This window comes from Humulus lupulus, chromosome 3 (genome assembly GCF_963169125.1).
Source record: "Humulus lupulus chromosome 3, drHumLupu1.1, whole genome shotgun sequence".
In the NCBI taxonomy this organism is placed as follows: Eukaryota; Viridiplantae; Streptophyta; class Magnoliopsida; order Rosales; family Cannabaceae; genus Humulus; species Humulus lupulus.
In genome coordinates, this window is record NC_084795.1 from 231831341 (window position 1) to 231840632 (window position 9292).

Sequence of the window (9292 nt, forward strand, 5' to 3'; positions counted from 1 at the left end):
GTCGCATTTAGCGTAGGATTAGAATGCTGCTGGTTATTTAGATATGAGCAACATTATCCCAATCTCCCACACTACTTCACGGATTGTGTCTTATCTCCTCCATTGTCTGTTTGCAGTTCTTATGCAAGACCCTTGGGGAGTAGAAAGACCTATTGAAGACGAGCTCTTGGCCCAACTACTCGAAGGCGAAGAGAACCCATCTATGTTGATCCCAGAAATCCACTTTTCTTGTCCTAGCCCAAATTGTCCACCAGTTCCCAATCAGAAAATAGCCAGAACAAAAACCAAAGCTCGAAAAAGACGAAACCCTAACTCTCCAAGTCAGCCTTCTGCTGATGCCCCCTCGACCAATGGTCGAGGTGAATTCGCCCCTGAGACCGACGTCCAGAGGCGTGCCCGTCCTCGCCAAGCTGACCAGCCGGCTGTCGAGTGGCACGTCGTCCCCCTAAGTTCGGTGACGCTTCGTATGATCGCCAACTACTTAAACAGATACAATCTGATGGGTGTGACCCTAGTGAGACCTTCCACCGACCAGCGAGCCAACCTGCCAGGAGGGGCTTACGGCGCCCGATCAAGGTACCACATCGAGGCAGGTGCCACCCTGCCTCTTCATTCATTCTTTCAAGGGGTGGCAAACTACTTTGGGGTAGCCCCCTTTCAGATCACCCCGAATGGGTATAGGATGTTGGCCGCACTCTATATCCTCTACAAGCTCAAAAAATGGCCAGCTCCTTCTCCGCATGAGGTCAATTTTCTGTTTGACCTCAAGTCCAACCCTAACCATGATGGTAAGGAGACCGGGCGCACCTTTCTGTCCGATACCACTCACATCTCCAACGTGGGGAAGTACCATCAAGAGTACTTCCTTATCCCCGACATTGCCATAGACAATCTGGCCTTCACTCAAGGAGGTAAAAAAAATTCCTTCAGCAGTAGTTTGTGTACTTTAATCATTTCTTATCATAGTACTTTGCTGTTCCATTGTGTTCCAGGCCCATGGTTACGCCCGACCCCCACTCCAGGAAAGGAGTCGAGGGCAGCACTCTTAGCCAGCATGCCAAATGCTGCTAAGAGTGTAAAGAACTTAATTAATGAGGCTAACCTTAGGCTGGCTGGCCTTTGGGGCTCCCAACCTGCGACTAACGAACCCTCGGCAGGTGGTGTCCACGTCGATGCGGAACCTGAGCAAGAACCTCAGGCACCCCCTCCACGGAGGAGGCCAACTGGGGTTACGATCAGGGAACTTCCTCTTCCCCACCGAGCAGCGAAATCTTCGGTCCTCGTGGGCAAGAGGAAACAAAAGGCTGCCGAGCCTACCAAACTTTCTGACGATTCGTCGGATGTAAACGGTACAATAATCTCGTTTTTAAATAATTTTCCAATTCCCTCTCATCTATTTGATGGGGATGGCAACTTTAGGAATGCCCCTTCTTTAAACTCAGATTTCTTCCAGGAACTAGGTAGTTCAGTAGATAATGTTACGGCCAGTAGTTGTAGCTCGGGTACTTTACTTTTGTAATCCTTTTACTTTAATCTCTGTTTTCCAGTGACCCTTTAATCTCATTGTTCGAATTGTTTCCCTTGGTGCAGGTATGGACTCCAAGGACTTCTTCGAGCATTACCAATCTGCCGCTGCCTCCTTTGTCCCGAAGAAGGACAACAAAAGGGCTTGAGGGGAAAGCAGCAAGACCCCTTCGAAGAAGGCCCAGACAGAAGATGCTCCTGCCGCCGCCCACTCCAAGGAGGACTTACCACCTCCGCCCCCCCCCCCCCCCCCCCCCCCGAGCAGATGACCCCCACGCCTATCAATCCCTAGCCCTCCTCTAAGGCTGCCAACAAGGAAACTTTGGATAACTTGTCCGAAGGCTCCCTGCCCAGCCACATAGTTGGCATGGCCAGGGAGAGGATATATCGGCTCTCGAAGGACAAATGCAGCCAGACTGCCCTCAATGATACTGCAACAATGGAAGTTGACCAAATCATCAATAGAGGGTTGAACGAGATAGTCAGCGTAAGTCATTTTTTGCTGCTTTATCGTTTATGTCAGACTTCCATTCCTAACTTTGTCTCATTTTTTCTTCAGGGGTTGCTGTCTTCAACTGCCAGCTGGCACCGTGCTGGGGCGTTGGTCTCTCGAGAAAAGGACTTTGACTCCAGGCTTGCCCAGGCTAAGCAGGTGCTTGAGGCTGATAACAATAAGCTGCTCGAGGAGAACAAGGAGTTGTCCAAGCTAAACGAACAATTGTGCGAGGACCAAGCCACTCTCACCCAGGAGCTTCAGGAGGCCCAAGATACATTGAAGAAGGCCAACGAGGAGCGGAAGAAGTGGAGGGAGAGTGTTGTACTCGTCACCCAAGAATGTAAGCAGCTTAATCTTAACTTGAATGGAGGCAAGGAGGAGATAAAGAGACTCGAGGAGCAGGTGCGGGAGCTTGAGGGGCGCGTTTAGGAGCCCGAGGAGGACGGGGCCAGAAATTTGAAGAAGTACAAGGAAGCCACCTTCCTCTGTTTCTACGATTTCTGGAAGCACAACCGGGAGGCCAACATTAACTATCTCTCCGAGCGGTTGCAAAGGACGCTGATGGCGCAGTGCGCCACTCGGTTGGAGGCAGAGGAGAGTGCTAAGGCCAAAACCCCTGCTGCTGATGCTGAGGCTGGTCCTCTGGTTGATCAGAGCGCTCCTCCTAATCCAGAAGACCCTCCTGCTCCCCAATAATTCTCTTTTTATTTTTCATTCAGCTTTTATGGCCCACAGGTCTATTTGTAAAGACAATTTATTTTTATTGCTGCGATGGCAGCTTTTTTACTTACACTTGAACGATTACATTCGAGCAGTACTGCTCGCGGTGTAAAGGATTTTTCTTTTAATTACACATTTACATCCGAGCAATAATGCTCACGGTGTAAATGATTGCCTTATTGATATTATAATGTTTCTTTTATTATAATACCTATTCGCATGACCGAACTTAGTATAGTACTTTGGTTTGATTTAACAAAACATAAATTTTGAAAAATGCTCTAAGTACCGTAGAATGCTTTCACTTATTTTGTTCATGTGTTTACATACCTCATGGTACGCTTTGCTATCGATGTACCTTATATGCCCCCCAAGTGATTGAGGAGCTTTAGGTCCTTGGTCACTTGCCTGGACCACGACCTGTTCGAACATTACTGCTCGTTACGAAATTCAACACTTGTAATACAGCAAAACAACACACGTAATGAACAAATACTTGTAAAAATAAATTTACAAAGGTTGGCAAGAATGACTGGCTGCACACAGTCCCTTATAATCTCGTATTAAAATGGACTAAACATGTTTGTACGAGGGATCTTAAAAAAGATCTTACACTTATAAGCGATTAGCCATACAACGTGGCTAACCCTTTTTCGAAACTTGTAAAAAGTAAGAATTAATACAAGCCAGTCCTTTAAGGAGGACTGTTCATTGGTAGTACTTGCGCAGGTGTTCTCCATTCCAATAGTGTGGAATGAGATCTCCATTTAAGCATGCAAGTTTGTAGGTGCCTGGATGAAGGACTTCTTCGATCTGGTACGGTCCTTCGCAGTTTGGTCCGAGTACTCCAGCAGTGGGGTCACGGGTATTTAAGAAAACTCGTCATAGCACTAAATCTCCGACGTTGAATTTTCTTTCTTTCACTTTTGAATTAAAATACTAGGTGACCTTTTGCTGGTACGCAGCAACTCGGAGTTGGGCTTTTTCTCGTTTTTCTTCTAGTGAGTCTAGGGACTCCATCATTAGTTGGCTGTTCTGATCCTGGTCGTATGTAATTCGTCGATGCGAGGGCGGATCTAACTCGACGGGCAACATGGCCTCATACCCGTATGTTAAGGAAAATGGAGTATGACCTGTCGCTGTTCGGTGAGATGTTCTATACGACCAGAGTACTTCAGGCAGCTGTTCTGGCCATGCTCCTCTAGCGTTTTCAAGTCTTTTCTTTAGGGTGTCCTTAAGCGTTTTATTCACTGCTTCGACCTGCCCATTTTCTTGTGGATGCATGACTGAAGAAAAGCTTTTAATAATCCCGTGCCTTTCGCAGAAGTCTGTGAATAAGTCACTGTCAAACTGGGTTCCGTTGTCTGAGACAATTTTTCGAGGCAAACCATATCGGCAAACAATGTTTTTGATAACAAAGTCAAGCACTTTCTTTGTCGTTATGGTAGCGACTGGTTCAGCTTCGGCCCACTTGGTGAAGTAGTCGACTGCTATAACTGCGTACTTCACTCCACCTTTTCCCGTTGGCAGGGATCCAATCAAATCTATACCCCATACTGCAAAAGGCCAAGGACTCTGCATCTGTTTTAACTCGTTTGGAGCTGCGCGTGGGATTTTGGAAAATCTCTCACACTTATCGCACTTTCGTACAAACTCCATTGAATCTTCGTTCATAGTCGGCCAGAAATAACCCTGCCTTAGAATCTTTTTCGCCAAACTTTGCCCCCCAGCGTGATCCTCGCAGAAGCCTTCATGTACTTCCTTCATTAGCTCCTTAGCTTTCTCTGGTGTAATACATCTGAGCAGTGGCATGGAATATCCCATTTGGTATAGAACAATATCGACCAGTATATACCTAGCAGCTTGCCTTTGAAGAGTTCTGGCCTTATTTCTATCTGATGGTAGTACACCATTTGTAAGATACTCCAAATAAGGCGCCATCCATGTATCTTCTGTTCGGATTTCCATACTGGTTTCATTTGCTCGTATGCTTGGCTCGCTCAATCTTTCTACTGGCACAATATTCAAAGTGTCAGCATCTTTCGCGCTTGCGAGTTTGGCTAAGGCATCTGCATTCGAATTATGATCTTGAGGTATCTGTTGGAGGGTATACTTCTGGAATTGTGCCAACAGATCTCTAGTTTTGTTTAAGTAGGCCCCCATTTTGAGACCCCGTGCTTGATATTCCCCTAGAACTTGATTCACCAACAGCTGTGAATCACTGTAAATATCGAGCACCTTTATATTCATGTCTTTTTCCATTCTTAATCCAGCGAGGAGTGCTTCGTATTCAGCTTCATTATTTGATGCGGTGAAGTCGAACCTAATGGCGCAGTGAAATCGATGCCCTTTTGGCGTTATCAAGATCACTCCTGCTCCTGCGTGAAATTCATTTGATGACCCATCTGTGAATAACTTCCACGAGGGAGCTTCATCTTGAGGCTCAGGCGCTCTAAAATTTTTGCATTGCTCACTGTCCGGGAGTTCGGTGAACTCTGCAATAAGATCAGCCAAGACTTGTCCTTTTACTGCTGCTCGCGATGAATACGAAATATCGAACTGCCCCAGTTCGACTGCCCATTTTAATAAACGTCCAGCCGCCTCTGGTTTTTGGAGGACTTGCCGAAGGGGCTGGTCAGTTAAGATTGTAATGGGATGGGCTTGGAAGTAAGGATGTAGCTTCCTTAATGCCAAGATTAAACAGTATGCTAACCTCTCGATTGGGGGATACCTCAGTTCTACTCCGATTAGCCTCTTGCTTACATAGTACACCTGTGACGCCCCACATCATTATGGCTGCTTTCTGGAATGACGACTGGCCCTACAAACCAACACAAGTCTTTCCAGCGTGCTTTGTCCTCACTCCCACACTTCCTGGGAAAACTTCCCAGGAGTTCACCCATCCCTAGATTACTCCAGGCCAAGCACGCTTAACCTTGGAGTTCTCAAGTGATGGGCTACCGAAAAGAAGATGCATCTTCCTGGTATAGGTAGTACCCATCAATCCATTTAAGCCCTCTTCAACTGTGTAGTCCCATACCTACACAGTCTTAGAATCATTACACTTGACCTTCCCAGACGGTGTGGGATTGCACAGCTTACTCGGTCTTTCCCCTTACGGATCATGGGATTTTGACTGTCACAATCACCCCCCCTTATGGGCTCGACGTCCCCGTCGGCAACACTTCCGGCTAGGTTAAGGCTCTGATACCATTATGTGACGCCCCACATCACTATGGCTGCTTTTTGGAATGACGACTGGCCCAACAAACCAACACAAGTCTTTCCAGCGTGCTTTGTCCTCACTCCCACACTTCCTGGGAAAACTTCCCAGGAAGTCACCCATCCCTAGATTACTCCAGGCCAAGCACGCTTAACCTTGGAGTTCTCAAGTGATGGGCTACCGAAAAGAAGATGCATCTTCCTGGTATAGGTAGTACCCATCAATCCATTTTAGCCCTCTTCAACTGTGTAGTCCCATACCTACAGAGTCTTAGAATCATTACACTTGACCTTCCCAGGCGGTGTGGGATTGCACAGCTTACCCAGTCTTTCCCCTTACGGATCACGGGATTCTGACTGTCACAACACCGCCTTTTGTACTCCTTCTTCCTCTCGTACTAGTACCGCACTAGCAGCAACTTCAGTGATCGCCAGGTAAATGAACAAAGTTTCTCCTTCGATAGGCTTTGATAAAATAGGAGGCTGTACCATATGGGCTTTCAAGGCCTGAAAAGCTTGCTCGCAGTCTCCCGTCCATTCAAATTTCTTGTTGCCCCTAAGTAGATTGAAGAAAGGGACGCACTTATCCGTTGGCTTTGAAATAAATCTACTTAGGGCTGCAATCCTCCCAGTTAAACTTTGTACATCTTTAATCCTCTCTGGCGATTTCATGTCGATCAGGGCCTTTATCTTGTCGGGGTTGGCCTCGATCCCTCTTGAATTAACAATGAACCCCAAAAACTTCCCTGATCCAACTCCGAAGGAACATTTGAGAGGATTTAGTTTCATCTGGTACGTGTTCAATACATCGAAACACTCTTGCAAATCCTTCACATGCCCTTCTTCCTTTTTCGACTTTACCAGCATGTCGTCTACGTATACCTCCATGTTTACTCATATCAAATCTTTAAACATGTGGTTAACCAACCGCTGGTAAGTCGCAGCTGCTTTTTTCAGTCCGAAGGGCATTACTTTATAACAGTATAATCCCGTATCAGTCCGAAAGTTGGTGTGATCCTCGTCAGGGGGATGCATGCTGATCTGATTGTAGCCTGAGTATGCATCCATGAAAGAGAGGATCTCATGTCCTGCAGTAGCATCGACCAACTGGTCGATCCTTGGGAGTGGGAAGCAATCCTTCGGGCAGGCTTTATTGAGATCCGTAAAATCCACACAGGTTCGCCATTTGCCATTAGGCTTGGGAACCAGTACTGGATTAGAGACCCACGGTGGATAAAACGCCACCCTGATGAACCCATTCTCCTTTAATCTCTCAACTTCTTCTTTTAAGGCTCTCGACCGATCCTTATCGAGCAACCTTCTTTTCTGTTGCACGGGTGGAAAACTCTTGTCTATGTTCAGGACATGGCTGATAACTGCAGGATCTATCCCAGTCATGTCTTTGTGCGACCAGGCAAAGACTTCCTGGTTTTTCCACAAAAATTCCACCAGTGCATGCTTCGTGGTTGGTTCTAAGTTTTTCCCGACCTTCACGACTCTGGTCGAGTCTTTCTCGTCAAGTTGGACCTCTTCCAGGTCCTCGACGGGTCCAACGTTTTCTTGAAAATCCCTAAAGCGAGGATCTAAATCTCTATCCTCACTTTGGGAAACACCCTATTTGGTGACTTCATCACTGGATTGGGCTTGTGTATCAATTTCCATCTGCAACCTATCTGGGGGAGTGCCTTTTGACGTTCCCATCTTCGCCTTCGTGACTGAGGCATTGTAGCACTCCCTTGCCTCCCTCTGGTTTCCCAACATGCGTCCTACCCCTGCATCTATCAGGAATTTCATGGCTAAGTGCCACATAGAGGTGACGACCCGTAGATTAACCAGTATAGGCCTCCCAATGACAGCATTGTACGCCGAAGGACAATCGACTACTATAAAAATAGCTAGTAATGTCCTGGTAGTAGGCGCTGTACCTACTGTCACTGGTAGTCTGATTGACCCTGCGGGGGCGAGTCCCTCACCAGAGAAGCCGTATATCGTTTGGTTGCAGGGCTCCAGGTTCTTAACGGACAACTTCATGCGTTCCAGTGAAGACTTATACAGGATGTTCACCGAACTTCCTGTATCAACCAACACTCTCTTTACCATCATGTTGGCCATTTGAATATCCACGACCAGCGGATCGGAATGTGGGAACCGGACATGTTGGGCATCGCTATCAGAGAAGGTTATTTCGCCCTCTTCTGATCGAGCCTTTTTTGGCGTGCGGTCATCCACAGTCATCATCTCGATGTCCTGGTTGTGGCATAGAGTCTGAGCATATCATTCTCTGGCCTTTCTGCTGTTTCCCGCGAGGTGCGGGCCTCCACAGATGGTTAAAAATGTGCCAGTCACGGGGTCAGGCTGCAAAGGTGGCGAGCGTTGGCGCGTGGGCGCTTGCTCATTGCCACCTGGAGCTTCTCGTTGGGAATTTCCCGAGGCCCGTATATATCTTCTCAAGTGTCCTTGTCTAATAAGGAACTCGATCTCATCCTTCAGCTGGTTGCATTCTTTGGTATCATGTCCGTAGTCGTTATGATAACGACAAAACTTGGTAGTGTCTCTTCTCGAAATATCCTTTCGAATGGGGGCAGGCTTCTTATAAGGCACGCTGGAACTCGTGGCCTGATAAAATTCTCCCCGAGACTCAACTAGGGCAGTATAGTTAGTGAACCGAGGTTCATAACGGTTACCCTTGGCTCATTTATTGTCAGAGGTGGATGTAACGTCCTACGTTTTTGGGTACCTTTAAACGACTCGGGTCGGGATTTTTCCCCTGGTTAAGAATATTATTTTAAATAATATTATATTTTTTTTGTAAGTATTCCATGAGTTATTGCTAGCCAAAATATGAATTTTGTGATTTTAAAAGTCAAGATAAGACTTTCGGTCCTGGACCGACACAAAAACCCTGATCGGGTAAAAATCTCAGAAAATAAAACGAAAAATCATGGCAATTATATTTTGGGCATAAAATACATTCATAAAAGTTAAAGTTTGGTCAAAAATAATAAACCTAAAAGAAAATGGAAATTTTAAGGCATTTTGTGTTAAATGCCTAATTTTGCCGAAATGGGGAATTTTATTCCATGAATGGACCTTAGGTTAAATTTTATTATGTGATTAATTAAATTAAAAGTGAGAGACATTTAAATTAATTAATTAATGTTAAGTTTGGTGATTAAAACTTAATAAAAGTGAAAAAGGTGTCAAAAGCCAATTTGGACTTTTCTTCTTATGAAACCTTTATTAAAAAAAAAAAGACAAAAGAAATGATCATATATAACAAGGGTTGGCCGGCCATGTGGTGTTTTAGGTGGTGTGAACCCAACTTAATAA